At 56.4% G+C, this 20,509-nt stretch overlaps 1 protein-coding gene across 1 annotated transcript in view; it reads right to left on the bottom strand.

Annotated features, from left to right (window-relative positions):
• The window catches only part of Wscd2 (WSC domain containing 2), a 92,497-nt gene extending 74,295 nt beyond the window's left edge, over positions 1-18,202 (bottom strand). Inside the window, exon 1 of the mRNA XM_028860836.2 lies at positions 17,725-18,202. The gene's annotated coding sequence lies outside the window, so the exon portion shown is untranslated. The remainder of the gene's footprint in view (positions 1-17,724) is intronic.
• Positions 18,203-20,509: the final 2,307 nt, after the last annotated feature.

The raw sequence follows: 20,509 nt of genomic DNA, 5'->3' as shown, positions 1-20,509 counted from the left end.
GAGAGAGAGAAGAGAGAGAGAGAGAGAGAGAGAGAGAGAGAGCTTCCAGGCAGCCAACCCACTGAGCCTTGTACCAGTGTGCTTCGTAAATGTTTCCATGGCTCTGTGGTTTACAATGTGTCTTGGGAGGGCTGCAGGGAGGAGGCAGCGTGGGGCAGGGCAGGCTACATCCGCTGCACCCGACTTTTTCCCAAGTGGCTTTGCACCTTGGATGAATCTCCTTCTCTCTTGGCCTCAGTTTCCCCAAATGTAAAATGATGTGTGTGTGTGTGTGTGTGTGTGTGTGTGTGTGTGTGTGTGTGTCCCAGATGTTCTCAGCTCACCCACCTCTGCTGTGCATGTCACAAGGAGGAGGAGAATCACAGAGCTTGGCCATTCTCCATCCGCTCTCTTTCTTCTCAGGCAACTGAGGGCCTGTCTCTGGAGATACCAGCAGCTCTAAAGAGGGTAAGGACAGCGAGGAGCCAGAGCCAGGCAGGTGGGGGGGGGGGAGCTGGGGACTGGACAGACGGAATCTGGGTGCCCTGAGCATGTGGAGGGTGGCAGCAGCAGCTGGAGCCTGGGATGGTGGAGCAGAAAGAAGGACTGAGGAGAAACTGAGTCAGGGGAAGGGACGTGTGGCGGGGCCTGGTCACTCGGAACCTTTCCAGCAGGCGACTAACCTAGGTGGGTCCTCTCGTCCATGGCTTCCCCATAGCCTGCCTCACTTGGGGAAACTCAGCAGCAGAGAACATCCACACTGGCCAGAGAAGGGTCAGCAAACCTGAGGCTCCATCTCTAAAGCCAAGGGTCCAGGTCCTGTCTACTCCGGCCACTGTGACCTCTGGGACCCTCTGCACAGAACAAAATAACGAGAGCCCCCGGAGAAGATGAGGAGGTGGATGTGTGCTCTGCCTCCACAGAAATTCCCTTGACCTAACGGACTCCATCACCTCAGCGCTTCCCAACTCTACCTCAAACACCAGCTCAGACCTCACTCACCGAGTCACTCAGCAAACATCATCGCCACCAGGCTCCGGGGAGCTGCTTGGCCACTACAGTGATGTCACGGGCTGTACATCCCCTGTGACCCCTGTTCCATCCTGGACTTGTTTACGGGGTGGGGTGGGGTGGGGTGGTGGTGAGGACACTGTAGGTTACCACGCTGGCGGTGGCAAGGACCTCAGGGGATACTGGTGTCTGTTGGGCGAAGGCCGGGGTACACACAGCCTGGTTGGGGGTGTGGGGTTGGAGGGGCTGTGGACTGAAGACCTTCTGTAGGGGAGGGAGGGGGAGAGACTCAGGACCTCACTGGGTCCTGAAGGGTCAGTTCCAGGCTGGGCTAGGACTTATGTCATCCTCCTGCCTCAGCTTCCCGAGTGTAGGGCTTACAGCTGTGTGACACTACACTGTCTCCCAGGGTGGTCTTTAAATAACACTTTCTGTCTTTTCTCAACCTCTCCACAGCCTGTCCTGAGCACAGCGACCAACAGTCCTCTGTGATGTTCTCCAACCCATACCACAGCCTTGGTGGTCCCTCCTCCCAAGGACTCACTTCCGGATGCCACCTCAGCCCGGAAGCCCCCAACTAGCGAGGAGGGGGTCTCCTGTCTTCTATTCAGTACAGGCCATTGCTTCCTGGCTTTACTTCCTGTTTTGGTGTGTGAGGTCGTGTGTCCCACAGGGCTGAGCAACAGAGGGCTCTTCGCCATTCCCAGGGCTACCTGGGACCAGGACACCTGAATGGTCGGAGGTTCAGTGCTAAGGCTGGGGGAACGCTGAATAAACCCCAAACCGGTTAGGAAGGTTCTTTCTGAGGTGTGTGCAAGGCCCTGTCACATCTGCTGGAGGAGTCAGGGTTCAAAGTCACCAGCCAGACTTCAGGGTCACACTGGAAGAATCCAGCCGCATCCTGCCCTGTTTGAGCATCCAGGGTCTGTGAAAACCTCAGGGGTGTTGCTACCCAGCTGGGGTCCAGTGGGTAGAGAAGGGTCTCCAGCCACATCCTGCCACCCGGTCGGAAGGAAGGGGTCCCCAGATGGGCAGGGAGTGACTGCAGAGATCTGACTGCCCTGAACCTGGATGCCAGCTCCTGGCCTGGGCCCTCTCACTCTGGGCTGGCCTCTGCCACCTCCCCCTGGAGCAACCACCTACCTTGACTCTGCGGTCAAGGGGCTGTCTCCTGAACCACACGGGATATTTATCTCTTTGCCTGCGTTGGTGTCCTCCAAAGCTAGGGATGCCACAGTGCTTCTTGTGTTTTTTTTTTTTGTAATTTTTTGGGGGGGGGCAGCCCTTCCCCCCTAGCCTTAGCACACTTTGGGAAAGAGCCCGGGCTAGGCCGGAGGGTTGCTTGGTAGCCTCTGAGTCAAGGCAGGCTGCTCACAGAGCTTGTGTGCGTCGGACCCTTGGGAATTTTCTGCAGCCAGCAATGACTTGGACTGAAACAGGTTACAGAGCTGGGTGTGGCATCGGTGTCTCCACATCTGGGGAGGCTGAGGCAGGAGAGTAGCCAGGCCATGGCTGATCTGGACTACCTAGTGAGACCTTGTCGCCAAACACACGATCTCTCTCCCACTCCACCCCCAGCAGCACAGCAACCAGGAGTCAAGGGTCTGTGCCTGGGGCTGAAGCATTTCCTGGCCAGCTGAGAGAATTATCTGGGAATGTGGGGGTCGTGTCCGTGGGAAATGAGACCCACATACACACACAACAGAAAACTAGCGCAGACAACCTGACCAGCACCATGAACACACAGCGTGCAGCTACCAGCCCAGCGTGAATAGTGTAATACCCTTCTACACCAAACCGGGTTCTCTCCCTTCAGCGCAGGGCCGTCCTTCCCTACTCTTGGATCGACACTCTCCACCTGAGCGCACACGCATCCCCAGGACCGTGGTGTAGCTTCCATTTTGGGCTTTTTACACTCAGAATTTTGCAGCATGTGCTTTTTGCTAATTGGGCTTTTTTGGGGCTGGTATTATTTTAGCACAAGGCATCCGATTGTGGTGTATAGCCAGAGTCTGTCTGTTGTTGTGGCCGTATACTATTCCCTGGTTAGTTCAAGTCCTGTGCTCCCTGTGCATTCTGGGATTATGTTTAAATGGCCTCTCTTCCACTGTCAGTAAATTACAGGTAAGGACTTCATCTCTGTCCAGTGTGCGTCTAATGCCACGATGTAGAGATGACTGAGCTGTGTTAGTCAGCTCTGCCATTTGCTCAAGCAGGCACGCAGACTCACACTCCCCAGCATGTGGGTGTCCTGAGGTCTCCTCCATTCAGCATTATCTGGGAACTGCCAATCTACTGAACTCTGCACCAGCATGAGCCTGAAACAGTGGCAGCCAGTTCTTAGCCCCCGGGCAGTCTAGAAGAGGTGACCCAGGTCATAGGTCAGTCACTGCTCTCATGAACATGAACCCTAAGGGACTGACAGATCTAAGGAGATGTGACCAGATCCAGGGAGGGCCCGGGACTGCCTCGAAGGAACCCTTCACCCTGGAAGGGGGAACTGCAACTAACTGGTCCAAATGAAAGCCGGGGGGCTGACGTCAAAGCATGTGTAAAGGTCCTGGGGTGGAGCAGCGTGGGTTTAAACGCTCAGAAAACAGGCCTGGATGTGAGGAGGGTGGAGACATCAGGCTGTGCCGGCTCTCAGCCACCCCATCGTCTAACGGTCTTCCAGGCAGACGCTCTTCTGAGGGTGGAGGATGACGCCAGCCCTCATCAGGCTCCCCCCCTCAGCCAGTGAGGCTGTTAAGTGACTTATTCCTGGGGTGAGAAGGGGACCACCACTTGGTTTATTGGGAAAAGCTGAGACTGTGGGGACACACGGGTGTGTTAAGATCGTATCAGGGAAACGGGGCCCGGAGCTTAGGGGAGACCAAGTAGGAGGTGTCCGTCCCTCACCTGGACCGCATAAAGGGATGGACACCCGCCCCTGTCATGGCGTGGCCACAGTAATCTGTCACTGGACAAGGACCCAGGACTCCCCAGCTTGGTTGGTCCCTCAATGTTGATGCAGGCTAATGTCTGCTGGTCCATCCACCTGTCTGTCCGTCAGGACCTGGGCCCGCCCCGCTGTTTCCTGCCACTGAGCTTCTCACTTTATGGCTGAGCGGCAGCTCCCTTGGCTCATTATCCCTGCTGTACAGACTCCCTCAGCCTTCGCAGCCTCACAACCTCTGCGGCAGCTTGTATCCACTCTGTAGTGCGCCCCCCAGCATTCACGCACATACATGTGCACACAGACGTACCACACATGTGTACACACATATGCATTCACACATACACACACACATATATATACATATGCATACACACATATATATATACATATGCATACATACGCATACACACCATACGCACCACATGTGTTCACAGATGCACATGTACACACACATTCACACACGCACATATGCACACGCACATTTACGGTAGTGTGATGTGAGAGCTGATATCAGTCATTAAGATTGCAATTAAAGAGCCTGCGTTCGCTCAGGCCAGACCACCAAGGCAGGCAGATGACATGACAAATTATGATCATTGAGACACTCAGGCTTGCGAATTTGTTAAGCCAATAAATTCTGAGACCGTGGAAACACAGCTGTGCCCGTCTGTTTCTGGCACTCACAACGTGGAGAGTGGGCACAGGTTGCCGTGGGGTCGCCTCACAAGAGGTGGAGGGGCCTCTCGGTTCAGGGCGGCTGGAGTTAAAATCTCAGTTGTGCAAGTTCTAATTGTGACCTCAGAGCCTGGGGGTGGGCAGAGGGGGGCAGATGGAGAGGCGAGGGGGAGAAGGGAAAAGAGACACATGGGGCAAAGGGGTGGGACGGGGGGGAGGCTAGGAAGGATCTGCCTTTCTTCTCTCAGGCTGCCGAGGTTGTGGTGTGCAAGGAGGACCTGTTTTATTGAGCACCTACTACGTGCTGGCACCCTCACGCTGTGGGGAGAAAACTGAGGCCCCATTGGGCACACAGTTTGAAGTGGAGAAGGCTGGAGGGAGTCCTCCCTTCCCTGAGGGCATGGTAGCCCAACACACACACACGCACACACACACACGCACACGCACACGCACACGCACACACGCACGCACGCACGCACGCACGCACACGTGTATGAGCATGCAGACAGTGGAGGGGAGTGACTCCTAGTCCAGGGTGCCATGGGGTAGCTGTGAAGTCCAGGCTGAGCTCCCAGATTGAGGGCTGTTCTCACGTCTCCTGAGTCCTTGCTGAGAGCCTGCCTGGCCCGTGTGACACCCTGACAGTGACAGCCTGTGCCCTGGGAGCTGCCTCGTGCCTGAGGCAGGGGAAGCCCAGTGTGCGGGAGGCCTCCTTTCATCCATAAAGCTCTCAGCTTGCCTGCGGGGTCGCTTCAGTATGGCTGGTGCTGAGAGGCCTTGACTCTCCCCTGGGATCACCCCTCCCTGACCATCTGCCAGTGTCTGTGGCTCAGGAAACCGCAGAGAGCGATTCCCCCGCTGGTGATCTCTCCACCACCCCCACCACCCCCCAGTCCCCTAGGCTTTGGTTGGTCACAGCAACTGTGATGGAGAATTTGGCTGAAATTTGAGAATCACTCAATGGTTCAATGATGTGGTTACGGGGGTGGTGCTGATGGGACTTTGTGCCAGAAGGCAAGAGCTGGGCTGGGAGGAAGTCTGTAAAAGAAAAACATGAACCAAAGGACAAATAAATTGTGAAAGGTGTGTGTGGGGGGGCGGGCGGGGGGGGGGCACTCTCGAGCTCCTGGATCCAGCCAAGCCTGAAGCTCTAGATGAATTCTTACATAAGCGGACACTTTTCCCCTTTCTGCCTGAGCGTAAAAGAATGTGATAATATTTAAGTTGAGATTTTTATCTCTTAGGACCCAAAGAATGCAGTGCTGGTGAACTTTCTTTCCACGTGTTAGCACAGGAGGGGGCTGAGGGGGCCGCCACCGTCTGCAGAGAGCCGGACCTGCCCTCCCCCTCGTCCCCCAGAGGCAGCTAGGTTAGAAACGGGTTGCTTCTGGGGTGTGTGCGTGCGCGGGTGGGTGGGGGAACTGTCCCCTGCCTCCGGGAGCAGAGGCGGGGTGCCCTGAGGATCTCTGTGTGTTCAGAGTTCATGGGGACTTGGGCTGTGCTAGGGTGGGCGGAAAGGGGGGGCTGCTGGGAGATGAGATCCATGATTAGTATTGAATCCGTTCCCATGCCGAGAGAGAGAGAGAGAGAGAGAGAGAGAGAGAGAGAGAGAGAGAGAGAGAGAGAGAGAGAGAGAGAATCAAAGCTCTTAGTGGCGCTGTTTTTAATTCCATCAAAACACAGCTCGGGGTTGCTTTTTGGAAGGGCGGGGCCCTCCTTTAGTAAAAAGAAAATCTCGTTAATAGAAGTTAAAACAGCCCACAGGCCACCGGCTGGCGAGGGGAGGATGGGGCGGGTGTTCGCGGAACTCACAGCAGCTTAGGAAACTGCTTGGACTCTTTCTCCTGCTGCCCCCACCCCAAGGCCACAACAGGAGCAGAAGCCACCACTCCCCCTGGCTCCCTGGGGGGAGTTCTGTGGACTCCCCTCACACAGGGCAGCTTTGCTCACTGCTGCTCTGGCCAGCATCATGAACTCATCTCATCCCCTTTGAGCAAACCCTCCAGGAGCTGTCCAGAAGACAAAGGACAGAGTCCCCTCCCCCCCCCGGCCCTGAGGACTGTGCTGCCCTGCTGGGGTCGCAGCTGCCCCCCCACTCACAAAGCTCTACAGTGCATGCCCATGGGCTCAGTCATGGGGACCTCAGGGCCTTTGCACCTGCTGTTTCCACTATCTAGCCACCAGCCTCAGTTTCCCCACCTTCCTTTTCTCCAGGAAGTCGACCACGCCATCCTATACTCCCAGCTGAGCACGCTTTCCCCAGTGGATTGTTAAGTTTCCAGACTCCTTTCCATTTATAATAATATGAAGGACTCTGTCTTGTCTTTCCTTCCAGGTCTCTATAGGACTGGCACACAGCGACACAAATTCGTGGGCTCTCCCTGGGCTCTCCCCAAGCCCTGGGCCCCACTCCAGAGCCTCTGGAGATGCTTTTCCCTGTAGGTGCGTGTGTGAGATCTTATTGCCTTAGAACACTGCACAGGGGTGGATCGAGGTTGGAGCGCCAGCTCTGCCTCTGGGGCCTTGGCCATTGGGTCATCTCTGGGCCTCTGGACCTTCAGTTGATGAGGACTACCCAGGAGGCTGGGGTTTGTGGCTGGGAGGCAGAGTCCCTGCCTGGCACACCTGAGGCTTTGGGTTCTTCTCAGAACATCGACAGAAAAGCCAACAGTAACAACCAGCAGACCCAAGCCATGCGTCATCGTAGCGGAGTCTAAGAGTGTGTTTCGGGAATGTTAAACGCACACTCACAGTCTGTTGTTGCCTGTGTCAAAATTTTATCATGTGTGCATACATGTATTTGAGTGTGTGCCTGTTTGTGTGAGTGTGTGTGTGTGTGTGTGTGTGTGTGTGCATGATCTTGTCAACAATCCCACTTTATTTAGCATTTCCGTCACCCACGAATACTATGAGAACCGTTGTTCTGAGTGCTGACTCTGGCTGGACCACCCACAGTGGGGGAGTGGTTCACCCTGTCTAGGCCAAACAGGACAGGACAGTGGAGTTCTCAGGATCCAGAGGAGGTTCCTGAAGGAGAGAGGACCCGGGCTGGGAGCTGTCAGTTATCACACAGTTATTGCCCTGTTGGGTGCTTCTGGGTCAGTCCTGAGCTCAGAATCTTCCCCAGGACACAGGAGCTGGCATGGTCCCCGCTCCAGCACCAGCCGGACAGCTTTCAACATAACAGGACGCTCAGTAAGCATGTCCTGTGTACAGTACGCAAGTGTGTGCCTGCGGAGGGCCACCTTCCTCGCTTATCACAGAAGGCAGATGAGGAGTCCCCAGGGGCATCATGTGGAATTGATGTACCCAACGTCCACAGCAACCAGGGGTTCTGGAACTGGGCCTGAGGGTCTTGACGGCAAGCTTAGCTCAGGTCACACAGGCGGGCACTGTCCTCACAAGGATCCTCACGTGGAGGAGGCATGAAATTCAGATGGAGATAGAAAATGGAAGAGGGACCACGCGGAGCCGTGAGACGGGATGTGGGTGGTTTACACACCCTAGAAAAAAAAGGCAAGGGAACCCTGCTTTGGAGCTTCTAGAAGGGTGACAGCCTCCGGGCTTGTTTATAACCTTGGCCTGGAGAATAGGAGACTACATCAGGATTGCGTCAGCTCGCACACCTGCTGCTGCGGTCACTCGTTATAAAATTACAGGAAAAACATCCGCTTGCATGAAGTTGGAGGAAATCTTGGGGATCTGGGCGTGGAAGGCCCAGGTTCTGGTGCCAGCCTGGTGGTCAACTCTGTAAGACCAGAGGCAATTCCGAGTCCCAGTGTTCCCCGTCTTCGGGATGGCTGGGCTGAGTGGCCACTCTGTGAGGATCCTGCCCTCACTCCGGCACATGCGCAGCTCGGGGTCTTGCGTCTTATGTCGTCAGCAGGTGCAGGTGACTAAGTACCCACCTTAAAGAGCCAGACGCAGATCCCCCACTCTCTCTCTCTCTGTTCCCTCTCTACTCCCGCCATCCTTCTTTCTCTCCAGGCCTGGCTCTCCTTCCTCCTATCCCCTCCTTCTTTGGTTTTTCGAGACAGGGTTTCTCTGTGTAGCTTTGCACCTTTCCTGGAACTCACTTGGTAGCCCAGGCTGGCCTCGAACTCACAGAGATCTGCCTGCCTCTGCCTCCCGAGTGCTGGGATTAAAGGCGTGCACCACCACCGCCCAGCAACCCCTCCTTCTTTCTAATAAAGCTCCTTGTAACTCTGGTGGCCGTGGCCTGTGGTCCATGACTTTTCCGCCACCAGTGCCGTTGATCATAACCACCACACTCTTGTAAGCCCTGGAGGCTCTCTGGTCCCTTTCCCCCTGCTCTGCTCAAGTTCAAACTTGAAGGTGCAGTTGAGCCAGGCCCCTAAATCAGGGGGCAGGCAGAGCTGACATGACATGAAAGGGACAGACAAGGACTGTCCCTCTCAGCCTCTGGAGGCGGATGACAAGGAGCCCCCAGACCAAGAGTCCCCAGTCCCTCCCTCTCCTGTCCTCTGCCCCCTCTGCTGTCCTGTGCAGGAAATGGGCTGAAATGCTAGGACCTAGTGACAGGGACACGTCTCCTGAGCTCCAGGGACGTAGCCAGAGCTCTGCTCTCAACACTGGACCCTCACCCAGCCACCTGGGCAGCTTCGATCGTTATCATCTCTGTTTTACAGAAGAGGAAACCGAGTCACTCACAGGCAGCAGAGAGCCAGGGCTGGGTCCCGGGAAGCTGCCCTCGCCTGCCTTTGCACTCTGAGCTGGACATCCTTTAGCCACGAGGGGGACATTCCCTAGCAACATAAACTCATTGTCCCCATTTTACAGATGGGGAAACTGAGGTATGGAATGGCGGTCATGGTGTCCGTAGTGACTGGTATTGCCATCAAAGTTTCTCTTCCACTTGGTGCATGAGGTTAGCTGAGCCTCAGTGGGGTTGGGTTGATTCAGTGGCCCAAGGTCACACATCCAAGAGATGAGGTTTGAGCCAGGGTCTGTGACCCATCCTTGCTTCTCTGCTATGACACTGGGTGAAGGTGATGGGCACTTGGAGAAGCGCATCTCATTATCTCCCTCTCTGTAACATGGCAGCAGGCTGAACCAAGTCCAAGGTCATGGTCAGTTCAGGACCTGGCGTCTCACCCCGAGCCTGGTGCCCTCCACAGCTTTTTCCTGGCCGCCTAAGTTTCTACTCACCATGCTCGGCACAAATCTCTGCTATTTTAAACCAGCTGTGTCTTGTTTGGGCCTCTGGGAGCTCTGTGTGGGCTTTTGATCCGAGCCAAGCACCGTGCTGGGGTTTTGTGAGAACTGACTAAGTGTCCCTGCGACCCCAGGAGAAGGCACACGCCACCGTCCCACTTACGGGAGACAAGACTGAGGTACTGGGTTGTTCAGACATGGGACAGCTAGCGAGAGGGGGCAGGGCTCTGGGATCCCAGGGGCTCCATTTCGCTCTGCAGAGCCCTATGTTCCACACTCCCCTTTCCTTCTCGCTGGGGAGGACTCTGCTCTCACTCCTAGCTGAGTGGGAACGACGGCGCCTGTGTGCAAGCTCCACACCTGCGTCGGGTCCCCAGGAACAAGAACCAGAAAGACAGGTGAGCGGAACATCTGTAGGTGTCTCGGGCCACTGTCTCTCCAGCATCGGCCACCCCCAGTTAATCCCACGACCTCATCCGGGTCACCTGGCCTATGTGTAGGGCTGAGATGGGGCCCCCAGCCTAGGGACACTGAATCCCAGCAGTTGGCCTCCAGTCCTGAAGTCGACTCCAGGGCTGGGTGGGGCTGTGGGCACCCAGCGGCTGGACCTGCGTGGAGACCGTGCCACCTTCCTTCAAGGCCTCTCCGGCAAGGCCTCACCTGCCTCCGCCCCATGGTGCACGGCTTTCTGCACATGAGTCACCACACAGCAGCAGGGCCTCAGCTGTGGCTTATTTGGTGTGACCCTCTGTAGCCCAGGCTAGCCTTGAACGCGCAGCAATTCTTCTGCCTTAGCTTCCTGAGCAGGTAGAATCAGAGACTGACATCATTATACCTAGCCAATGTGCTCTTCTCCCTCCCTTCCTCTCCTCTCTCTCTCTCCGCTCCACCCCCGTTTCTTTTCATGATTGAGATGGAGCCCAGGGCCTTTGCACACGCTGGGCAAACGCTCCACCCTTGAGAGCAGGCCCAGCCCCTAAAGCTGCACTCAGTGTCCAGGGAAGGACGTGAAGGCTGGGCAGCCACCCACTCGTTGCTCTAATGGGGCTGAGATCCAAGCCTGGCTACGTCTGATGTCACAGGGTGCTGCTGTGCTGAGGCTGGCCTGTGAGCTCCCTCCTCTTCTGGGGACAGCCAGGCAGATGTCACCGGCCTAACGTGGCGGGAAGCGGAACATCACACACAGATGAGTCTTCCCGGGTGTGAGACCCCCGCGGTAGCTTTAACTCCATCCATGCGGAATCCTTGCCCTTTCTTTGCTCCGACTGCTAAGCAGGGCTTGACTGTGTCCGCGGCTGTCACCAGGGCCCCCCACCCTGCCCTGTAATATCAAGCTGAGAACAAGCCGCTGCTGCGGAGGGGCCTTTGCTCCCCCCCCCACGCCCTCTCTGGCACACAGCCTCATTTTAAGCATCTTATTTTTTTCCCAAGTCCTCACCCACCCGTGTCCCAGGGCTGCCGTCTGTCACCCCCGGCTGTGCCTCCTCCACCATCCCACACGCTCCTCATTTGTTCCTTCTCGACGCGGTCATTCCTGAGATCCAGGTCACCAAGCTTATTAGAAACGGTGGGCGAAGAAAGTAAGGAGACGCCAAGCGGCACACGGAGGCCCTGTTCCCACATGGTGCCGGCGGTTGCCGTGGGACATCGTCCCTGTTCTGTTTTGTGTGTGGTTGAGTGGCCAGGACAAATGGAGATGCGTGTAAGAGTGAAAAGGAGAAGGAGTCTGTTCTGAATCGCACAGGTGTGCGCGCGTGTCTGTGTATCAGCATCATCACCATCATCATCATCATATCATCATCATCATTATTATTTTAACTTGTCCTTTAAGACAGGCATCAAAAATACAGAGTCAGGTCGCTGTCTTGCAAAAAGCCACACTGGATGGGGCATGGAGGCCACATTAGGAAAGCGGAGGCCATGGGGAGGCAGCTGGAGAACCCCATTGGCTTCGGACGCCTTGCTGCACCAGCTCCTGGAGCTGAGGCCTCCTCCATGAACCCGCAAGGCTGCTGGAGCGTGGTGCACTCAGCCCGGCCTTGGCCCTGCCTCCGCTGCTGCACAGGGTCCTCGGGGACCCTGTGTGCTTTGCGGCCACCCATGATGCCTCAGCCTTCGGCTTTGCTGACAGCTACAGGAATCCAAGTCAGGCCAAGTCATCTCTGTGTCGCAAAACCACACACACACACAGGGCAGGCTGTCCCAGGGCACAAACACACACACACACACACACACACACACACGCACACGCACACGCACACGCACACGCACACACACGCCCAGGAACTCTCCCTTTAGTCCACACTCACAGGACCACACGGAACATGGAAAGGGGTCAGGGCATGATATAGTATCCAACAGCCGAGCTAGCAACACGGACATTTAGACCTGGGTGCTTCAGGCTGGGGTGCCACGCCGCCCCCGGTTCCCAGGTGTACTCGTTGGAGTCAGGGCTGGATCAGACGCAGAGGTCCTCCCAGATATCCAGATGACCACATCACAACCACGGCCCCTCACTGTCCACGTGGCCTTGAGAAGCCCCATCTCGTCTCTAGCTAGTAAGTCCGTAGCTCAGTCTCAGGAGTCACATGCCACTTGACCCATAGTGATCCATCCAAGTTCATCAATGCCAGCCTCATCTCCCCTCTCTGGCCACAGCTTGGACTCCTGGAAGAGTTTGGGGGTCAGTGATTATTTTTTCCTGGCAGGGTCTATGGACCTGTGAAGCTCATAGACTCCCTGCCCCAACTACCAGCCCTGCCTAGCACTGCTCAGGACCCCCTCAGAGGGCATACAAATGAGTGGATGTAGCTGTGTGCTAATAAAGCTTTATTTACAAAAACAGAACCTGAGCCTGATTTACCAGTTCCCTGTTCTTCTAGGTCTTGCTGAGCAGAGCCTGGTTCCTCCTCTGGGGCTGGGTTGAGGAGGGTGTTCTGAGGTGAGGGGACTTTTCCAGACTTAGCCTGGAAAGTCCTGATCTAGGAAGACTGGGTTCGGAGCAGGACAAAGGGTTACCCTCCCAGAGTTGGCTGCCCAGGACAGCTTTGCTCTGTGCCATTTGGCTGTCTGCTCTATACAGGGGTGGGGAGGACTGCCATTTACTGTGGCGTGCAATGTGCCAGGTACTTGCAAAGAGCTGAGCATGTCCTCTATCACAAAAGCTAGCATGTGGGGGGGGGGACTGGACAGCCCTGCCTCGGGCACCTCAGGTGCTTCCAGAGCCCAGGCCCTTCTGCCTCTCCAGACCATGAGCTCCCTGAGGACAGAGCTGGGAACCTCATCAATGTGACGGCTGTGACCAGCACAGAACATGTATGTCACCCAGAGGAATCCCAGCAAACACCGGCATCAGCAAATACTGACACCAAATGGATGAATATGTGAGTGAATGATGGATAGGTAGATGGATGAGCACATATGTCTATGGACAGACAGGTGGACCGACAGACGGATGGATGGATGGATGGATGGATAGATGGATAGATGGGCAGCTGCATCTACAGATAGATGCGTGGGCTGGTAGGTGGGTAGGTGGGTAGGGGGATGGGTTGACTGACGGATGGTTGGGAAATTTCCCCCACATTCCTACGAACACTGGCTTGTTCTCTGCCTTGATCCATTCCCGTCAACGTATCCTTCGGGTGAGCTAATCGGAAAAGGTCTCACGAGCTCTGACATCTATCATGTCAGCCTTGCCTTTCTGGCGCTGGGAAGGCAATATGATATCATATTTAAAAAATACTCTCTGACATCAGGAGGCCTCTGTGAACTCCCCCAGGAAGGCCTTTTCTCTGGGCTGTGTGGCCCCAGATAAATCAACGTGCCTCTCTGGGCGCCACAAACGATGGTAGCAGAAATTGTCTCGCAGGGCTCCCATGAGTGACAGGTGACATGTGTTTAAAATACGTGTGGTGCTAAGTATCATCGGCTAGTGTCATTGTGTTGGGTTGAGCAGAGAGCAGGTGCGGCTGGGGTGGCCACCCTGAGCAGCACACGGTGTGTGACGCTCTCCCTAGAGCACCGGGGGCAGACAGGGTCAGGGAGTCAAACCTACCCAGCGGCCACCGTGTCACCCAGCTAGGACCACAGTGACGGTGCGTGCCCCCGAGGCTTCTCCGGCTCACCCGTTGGTGACCAGGCTGGACTCTGCTCCTCCCTGAGGCTCGCACCAGGGTTGGGAGGCAGCTGTGGCCCCAGAGGAGGCCTGCCAGCCAGGTTCACACACACACAAGGCCACACGGGTTGTCACTCCGACCTCTTCTAATGGGCAGTGACAGTCATGGGGGCTGAACCCAACCGTGGGGGTCAAGAGTGCAAACACTGCTGCCTGCCCCTTGAGGGAATCCAACAGCAAGAGGAGGTCTCAGGGCCAAGGCTATCTATCGACAGGGGCGAAGGGGCCGGAAACACATGGATCCCACGGCCCTGCTCCAGCCAGGCTGGGGAAGGGCCTGTGCCCTCCTCATTGGCGTCTCTCTCCTCACCCCACCCCCATACCAGGAGGACCCTGAGCAGGTGCCCTTTCAGTCCCCAGGACCGAAGACCCAACTCGTGCGTCACCCCAGTCCCCACCTTCCAAACATCTGGACCTGCTCCGGGGAGCCATTAATCTCCGGCAATTTCTTTCCTCACTTGATTTGTTTATTTAAGGAAAACAAGTTGCTCCTAATTAGAAGCGCTGTGGAGATGCTCGGCACATCGGAGCTGCCTACTTTCAGACGTTCTGCCTGAATGCATACCTGTGCTCCCAGCTGCTGTGGGTGTGTGCAGCAACTGTCCTGGGTGGGAGCTTCTCGCAAGAGAGATGTGGGTGTGTAGGCGATGAGGAGGCTGGGAATGCACTGTGCTCTGGAGCGCCCGAGACACGCACGCCGTCCCAGCAGGCTTAGAGGTAGCACAGGTAGACTGGCATTCACAGGGTGCCCAGCTCAAAGCACACTATGGAAGTTACTACAGCAGGAGCTGGTCCATGCTGTGTGTTCACCCTGTTTCCCGTCACATGTTCACGCCTCCACAGCCACCCAGTCACATACACATGCAGAAGCCACAGGACCATACACAGGCACACACTGCAATAACATACCTCAGGTACATACATGCAGCAGCTCACTCACCCACAGGAGATGTGTGTGAAAGTTAGACACTCCAGTGAACACAGGCACACTCTAATGGACACCGTTGATGCCCACACTCAGAAACACACACGCATGAACATGATACAACTGAGCATGCGATGTCCCATACATGCACACACTTACATGTAAGTCTGTGTACACACACTCACAAGTGTCCATGGCAACACAGAGGCACACACCCATAGAAACACACACACACACATGTGCAGAGACGTGATACTCACAAGCTTTGAAATTCATATGCTGAGGCTTGCAGAGATGTGAATGCAGAGATGTACACAGGCCCAGGGAGGGATGAGCCAGTGTGTCGGGCTGTGCCTCTAGACATGTATAGATAGGCCTGAAACACGCTGAGAACCACACAGACATGTGTGTCCCTAAGTGCACAACACAAGCTCACCTCACACTCCTCATGCACACTCACAGGTAGTTGTTCTCTCAGAGGCACACACACACACACACAGCATGCACATCCATAAACCTACGGGCACACACACTCATTAGAAGTCGAGTTCACCCCTGCTGTTCAGACACGTGCGCGCGCGCACACACACACACCCCTCATGACTACATTTGCACACGACTGCAGCGTCTGCACATGGCTTCTGTCACACACGTGCCCCCTGCACCCTAGTCCACCAGGAGAGCAAACTGTTCATTCCTTAGTGTCCTGAAAGTCAACGGTGCCAACTCTACCAGGGCATGGTGGATCCGTCCCTAAGCTGCCCATCTGCACACACCGCGTCAGTCCACACAGGACAAACTCTGCTCCCCCACCCAGGGTCTCAGCAAGAACCCGGGGCCATCTCCTGGGAAGTGTCACAACTAGTCAGAAAGAAATGAAACTCTCCGCGGTGGCGGCCCCTCTCCCTGCAGCCTCTGGCTGTGCCCCACCCCCACCGCAGACCCAGAAAGCACTCCTCCCAGCATGGGCTGCTCCTGCCGGGAACAGCAGCCTGCCATGCCCAGCCCCGAGGCAGACTGGATGCCTGACCCGGAACAGACAGAACGTCCCTGCCCTGGGTCCCTAGACAGCTGCAAAGTTGAAGCCATGGAGACAGCTTACCTCCATCTCCTGTTGTCATGACGACGCAGCAGCTGGGTGCATCCAGCCCTCCCAGACTGCCCTGGGCTCCCCACTGGGAGCAGCTGGTCCAGCAGCGGTTTTAAAAGGGAGCAAGAAGGGGCGGGGACAGCAGGTATCCTGGGATTGGAGAGACCTGGGACCCTGGCCCTCCGCTAAGGATCCTTGGGGTTCTGGAGAAGCCTCCCTGGGGGAACAGTTCCCAGGATCTGTGCACAAGACCTCCAAATGGGCATCCCCACTGCGCCCTTACTCTGCCAGATTGTGATGAGTGCTCCCGGCATCATCCCAGTTAGTGCTCCCGGCACCTTCCGAAGTAGGATCTGTAAACTCCTACTTTACAGTGGAGAAGTGGCCGGCGCCACTCAGATCATCTACTTTGAGACCTGGGTTCCTAAACACTAACATGCAACACACACACACACACACACACACACACACACACACACACACCCTGAGATTTTGAGAAAATCCCACTTGCCACATTGCTCAAGGCCACATAGTGGTCTGAATAGGGAATCTCTGAGGCTACATGGCACGTTTTCATTCTTAGAGAAACGGCAGCTGAGCTCAGAGAGGCCTAGTGGTTTGCCCTAAGTCACACAGCATGTCAAAGGCAGGTTTGAAGCTACCTCCTGAATCAGAGCTGGGTTTCCCCCAAGATCTCTGGCACAGACTCTGACACCCCGGAGGAGTGCCTGGGTTTGGGCAGCCTGGGAGAGTGGCTTCTTGATTCAGATCAGAATCCTAAACTCAGGCAGGACGTCCTTAAAAATCTCACCTAGCGGCTTAAGAGCTGTGTAAGGACCCCAGCAAGGCTGCCCCCCAAAGGCAGACACCCAGCCCCAGCAGCAGGCTAATCCACGGCCAAGGGATCATTTCCAAACACAGCTCATGGCCAGAAGAGCGCCCAGTCTCCGTCTCTAGGGGACGTCAAGTCTACCAAGGACCATCCACTAGTGTGCCAGTGACCCCAGCCCCAGGCAGGAATGGAGGACAGTGATGCCCTCCACCAGAATGTGGACACAGGGCTGGCCTCTTGGAAACTGTGCGTTCTCTAGGGAGAAAGATGTGCGGCCACACTCAGAGCGGTGATCTGGTTTGGGACAGCCTCAGGGACCTGAAGTGGGCAGTCACGGGCTGGCCAGGAGGTTACCAGCAGCCTGGTCACCGGGCCCCTCTTAACGTCTCGTTAAGGAGTGTTCGCAGCTCTCTCTATTCGATTTCTTTCTTTTTTTCTTTCTTTCTTTCTCTCCCTAAAGGAGCAGCCCCTTTGGAGCCTCAAGGAGTGGGGTGTGCCTCAGGAGGCGTCCAGGGGCTTCTGGGAGGGCACTTGGGCCTGGTGGGGTTTGGATAGGGACAAGCGACTCTCTCCCTCCACACGCCCCTCAGGACCCACAGAGGCCAGTCTGCAAAGTGGGCTGCGCGGAGCCCTCGCTGCGGGGCCCTGGCTGCCGCTTGGTTCCCCAGTGCATGCGCCACCCCAAGGCCGGCTCATAGGTACCGCTTGCCCCTTCTCCCTAGGCTGGGAGCTGGCCCGGCAGCGGGGTGCGCGAGTCTGATCCAAGGACCCCCCCCAACCCCCCCGCTGCTCCAGCAGCCCCATGGCCCCAGGGATGTCCCCAAGCGCGTCCGCGACCGGAGGAAAGTTTGTCATCTCCCCGGAGCCGCCTGTCACCTCTCCGCAGCGCGGGGCTCGCTGGGGACCAGCAGCCGCTGCTTACCTGGAGATGCGCCGAGGTCTCCGCGCCCAGCGGGGCGCAGCGCGGAGGAGCAAGGAGCATGGATCGCAGAGCACGGAGGAGCACCGAGCGCGGCGGAGCCGGGGCTGGGGTTGAGTGAGGCTGTGGCTGAGGCCGGGGCATGAGGCTGAGGCTACGCGGGCGCCCGCACTCCCGGCCCTGCTGGAGCAGTCTGCAGCCCGAGCTCCCGCGCCCGCCGCCTCCCCGCAGCCCGGCCCGGCCGCCCGCGCTTAACTCCTTGCGTCCCGGCCTCCCGCCGCGCCCGCCGCAGGCCTGGGCTCCAGGTTGAGCATTGCGCTGAGCCCCGCTCCTGGGCTGCGGACTAACGCACCGAGACGGGCGGCGAAGGGCCGGGGCCTGGCGGGAGCGTGCTGCGCGCTGGCCGCCGCTGCTCAGAGCCCTGGCCGGGTGCCCGCCCGGCAGGCAGCTCAAAGAAATCCAACAAAGGGCAGTTTTGTTGATGGGTGTTCAGCGTGTTGTTTTAACGGGCCCTGAGTTTCAGCTGTGTGGCCTCTGGGCTATCCGACTCCCTCTCTGAGCTGGTGTGACCCTGGGCCAATGGCCCAACTCCTGGATGACTCCCGCTGAGGTCCCTGAGGGGGTCCAGGGTCATCAGACAAGAGTGGGCTTGAGGGATGTCATCAGCTCAGTTTGCAGCTCTAGCTTGGCTCCAGGTTAGGTCCAAGGGTGACTAGAAAAATCTAGGTGTAAATTTTTTTTTTTTTTTTTTTTTGTTCATTTACTTTTTTTTTTTTTTTTTGAAGCAGGGTTTCTCTACGTAGTCCTGGCTGTCCTGGAACTCACGATGTAGAGCAAGCTGGTCTTGAACTCATAGAGATCCACCTGCTGCTCTGCTTCCTGAGTGCAGGGATTAACGATGTGAGCCACCATACCTGGCTTAGGTGTAATAATTTTTTTTTAAATTTTCATGTGTGCATGTGTGTGTGTGAGTGTGTGTGTGCAGGCCCACACGTATGAACTTGTGTGACATGGTTCCCGTGTGGGGTCAGAGGACAACTCCAGGGTGTCAGTCCTCAGCTTCTACTCACGGTCCTGGGGTTTTCCCATCCTCCACCTCGCACCTTGGTTGGGCCACTGGGTTAGAGACCTAAGCTATTGTTTACTTGGGTTCTGAGGATTTGAACTCAGGCCCTCATGCTTCCCAGCAAACGCTTTACCCGACCAGCCACCTCCCCCCACCCCCAGCATAAGACCCGGGTTTGTGTTTTTGATTGACAGTTGTGAGGCTCAACAGAACTGGGTTCAAGCGCTCCTGCTTCATGTGGCCCTGACTGAGTTGCCTCAGTTTCCCCATCTGGAGCAGGAGCAGCTCAGACCTATTAGACTGGCAGTGTGAAGATTACGGGGTGCCAGCACAGGGCATACCGGGGACACAGGCCTGCGATACTGCATGCACGCCGTCTCGGAAGAAAGGGGTGCCTGGCCCGGCTGGGGGAGCGAGGTTGAGCCTCGTGGAGAGCTGCGTGTAAAAAGCAAGATGCCCGCTGACGTTTGCAAGGCGAGCGTGAACTCTGACAGCCTCCCCCTCGTTACTGCCTGGAATACAGATGTCTTGGGCATTTCGTGTTTGTCATTTGCTAATTCTTACCGTCTAGCCGCTGTGAGAAAACACCTGACGGAGGCATCCACGGGGCAAGAGTCTATTCTGGCTGCTGGGCGGAGGGCGCAGTCCACCAAGGAAGCAGGGTGACAGAGTCCACAGCCGGGGAGCAGAGGCCAATGCAAGCGCTCAGTGCCTTACTTCTGTCGGTGACTCTAGCCTGTGGGATGGTACCAACCACATTCGGGGTAGGTTTCTCCTCACGCAGTGGGCTGGCTAGTTTTGTTTATTTGTTTGTTTTTTAGGGTCCCCCCCCCCGAGATAGGGTTTCTTTGTGTAGTTTTGGTGCCTGTCCTGGAATTCACTCTGTAGCCCAGGCTGGCCTCGAACTCACGGAGATCCACCTGGCTCTGCCTCCCGAGTGCTGGGATTAAAGGTGTGCGCCACCACTGCCTGGCTAGCTGGCTAGTTTTATGTCAACTTGACACAAACAGAGTCATCAGAGAGGAGGGAGCCTCAGTTGAGAAGACGCCTCCATAAGATCGGGCTGTAGGACATTTTCTTAATTAGTGATTGATGGAGGAGGGCCCAGCCTGTTGTGGGTGGTGCCAACCCTGGGCTGGTGGTCCTGGGTTCTATAAGAAAGCAGGCTGAGCAAGCCATGGGAACAAGCCAGTAAGCAGCTCCCTCCATGGCCTCTGCATCAGCTCCTGTCTCCAGGCTCCTGCCCTGACTTTTTAAGTGATGGACTACAACGTGGACGTGTAAGTCAAATAAACCGTTTCCTCCCCAAGTCGCTTTTGGTCATGGTGTCTCATCACAGCAATAGTAACTGACTAGGACACTTAGTTAAAATGCTCGGAAAGTACCCTCCCAGGCACAGCCGGGTGTGCATCCGAGGTGACTCCAGCCAGGCAGACGGCGAAGATGAACCCTCGCAGGGTCCTAACTCCAGAGTTAGCTGGGCGCCTCGGGTAAAGTTGCTTAACCTCTCTGGCCCCAGTTGCTTCATCTGCAAAGCACTGAGAAGCAGTGGAGCTGCTTAAGTCTCCTCGCACTGTTCCTGCTCCCTCTGTGCTGTGTCTCTGGGCAGCCAGGACTCCCACAAGAGCAGCTTCGCCCCCTCGCTGGTCTTCACAGCGAGACGACTGACCTTGCAGAATGAGCAGGGGCTGTGGCAGACCACAGACCCGGGAAGGAGTGGAG

Source organism: Peromyscus leucopus, chromosome 23 (assembly GCF_004664715.2).
Source record: "Peromyscus leucopus breed LL Stock chromosome 23, UCI_PerLeu_2.1, whole genome shotgun sequence".
NCBI lineage: Eukaryota > Metazoa > Chordata > Mammalia > Rodentia > Cricetidae > Peromyscus > Peromyscus leucopus.
This window is presented reverse-complemented; position numbering and strand designations above follow the sequence as displayed.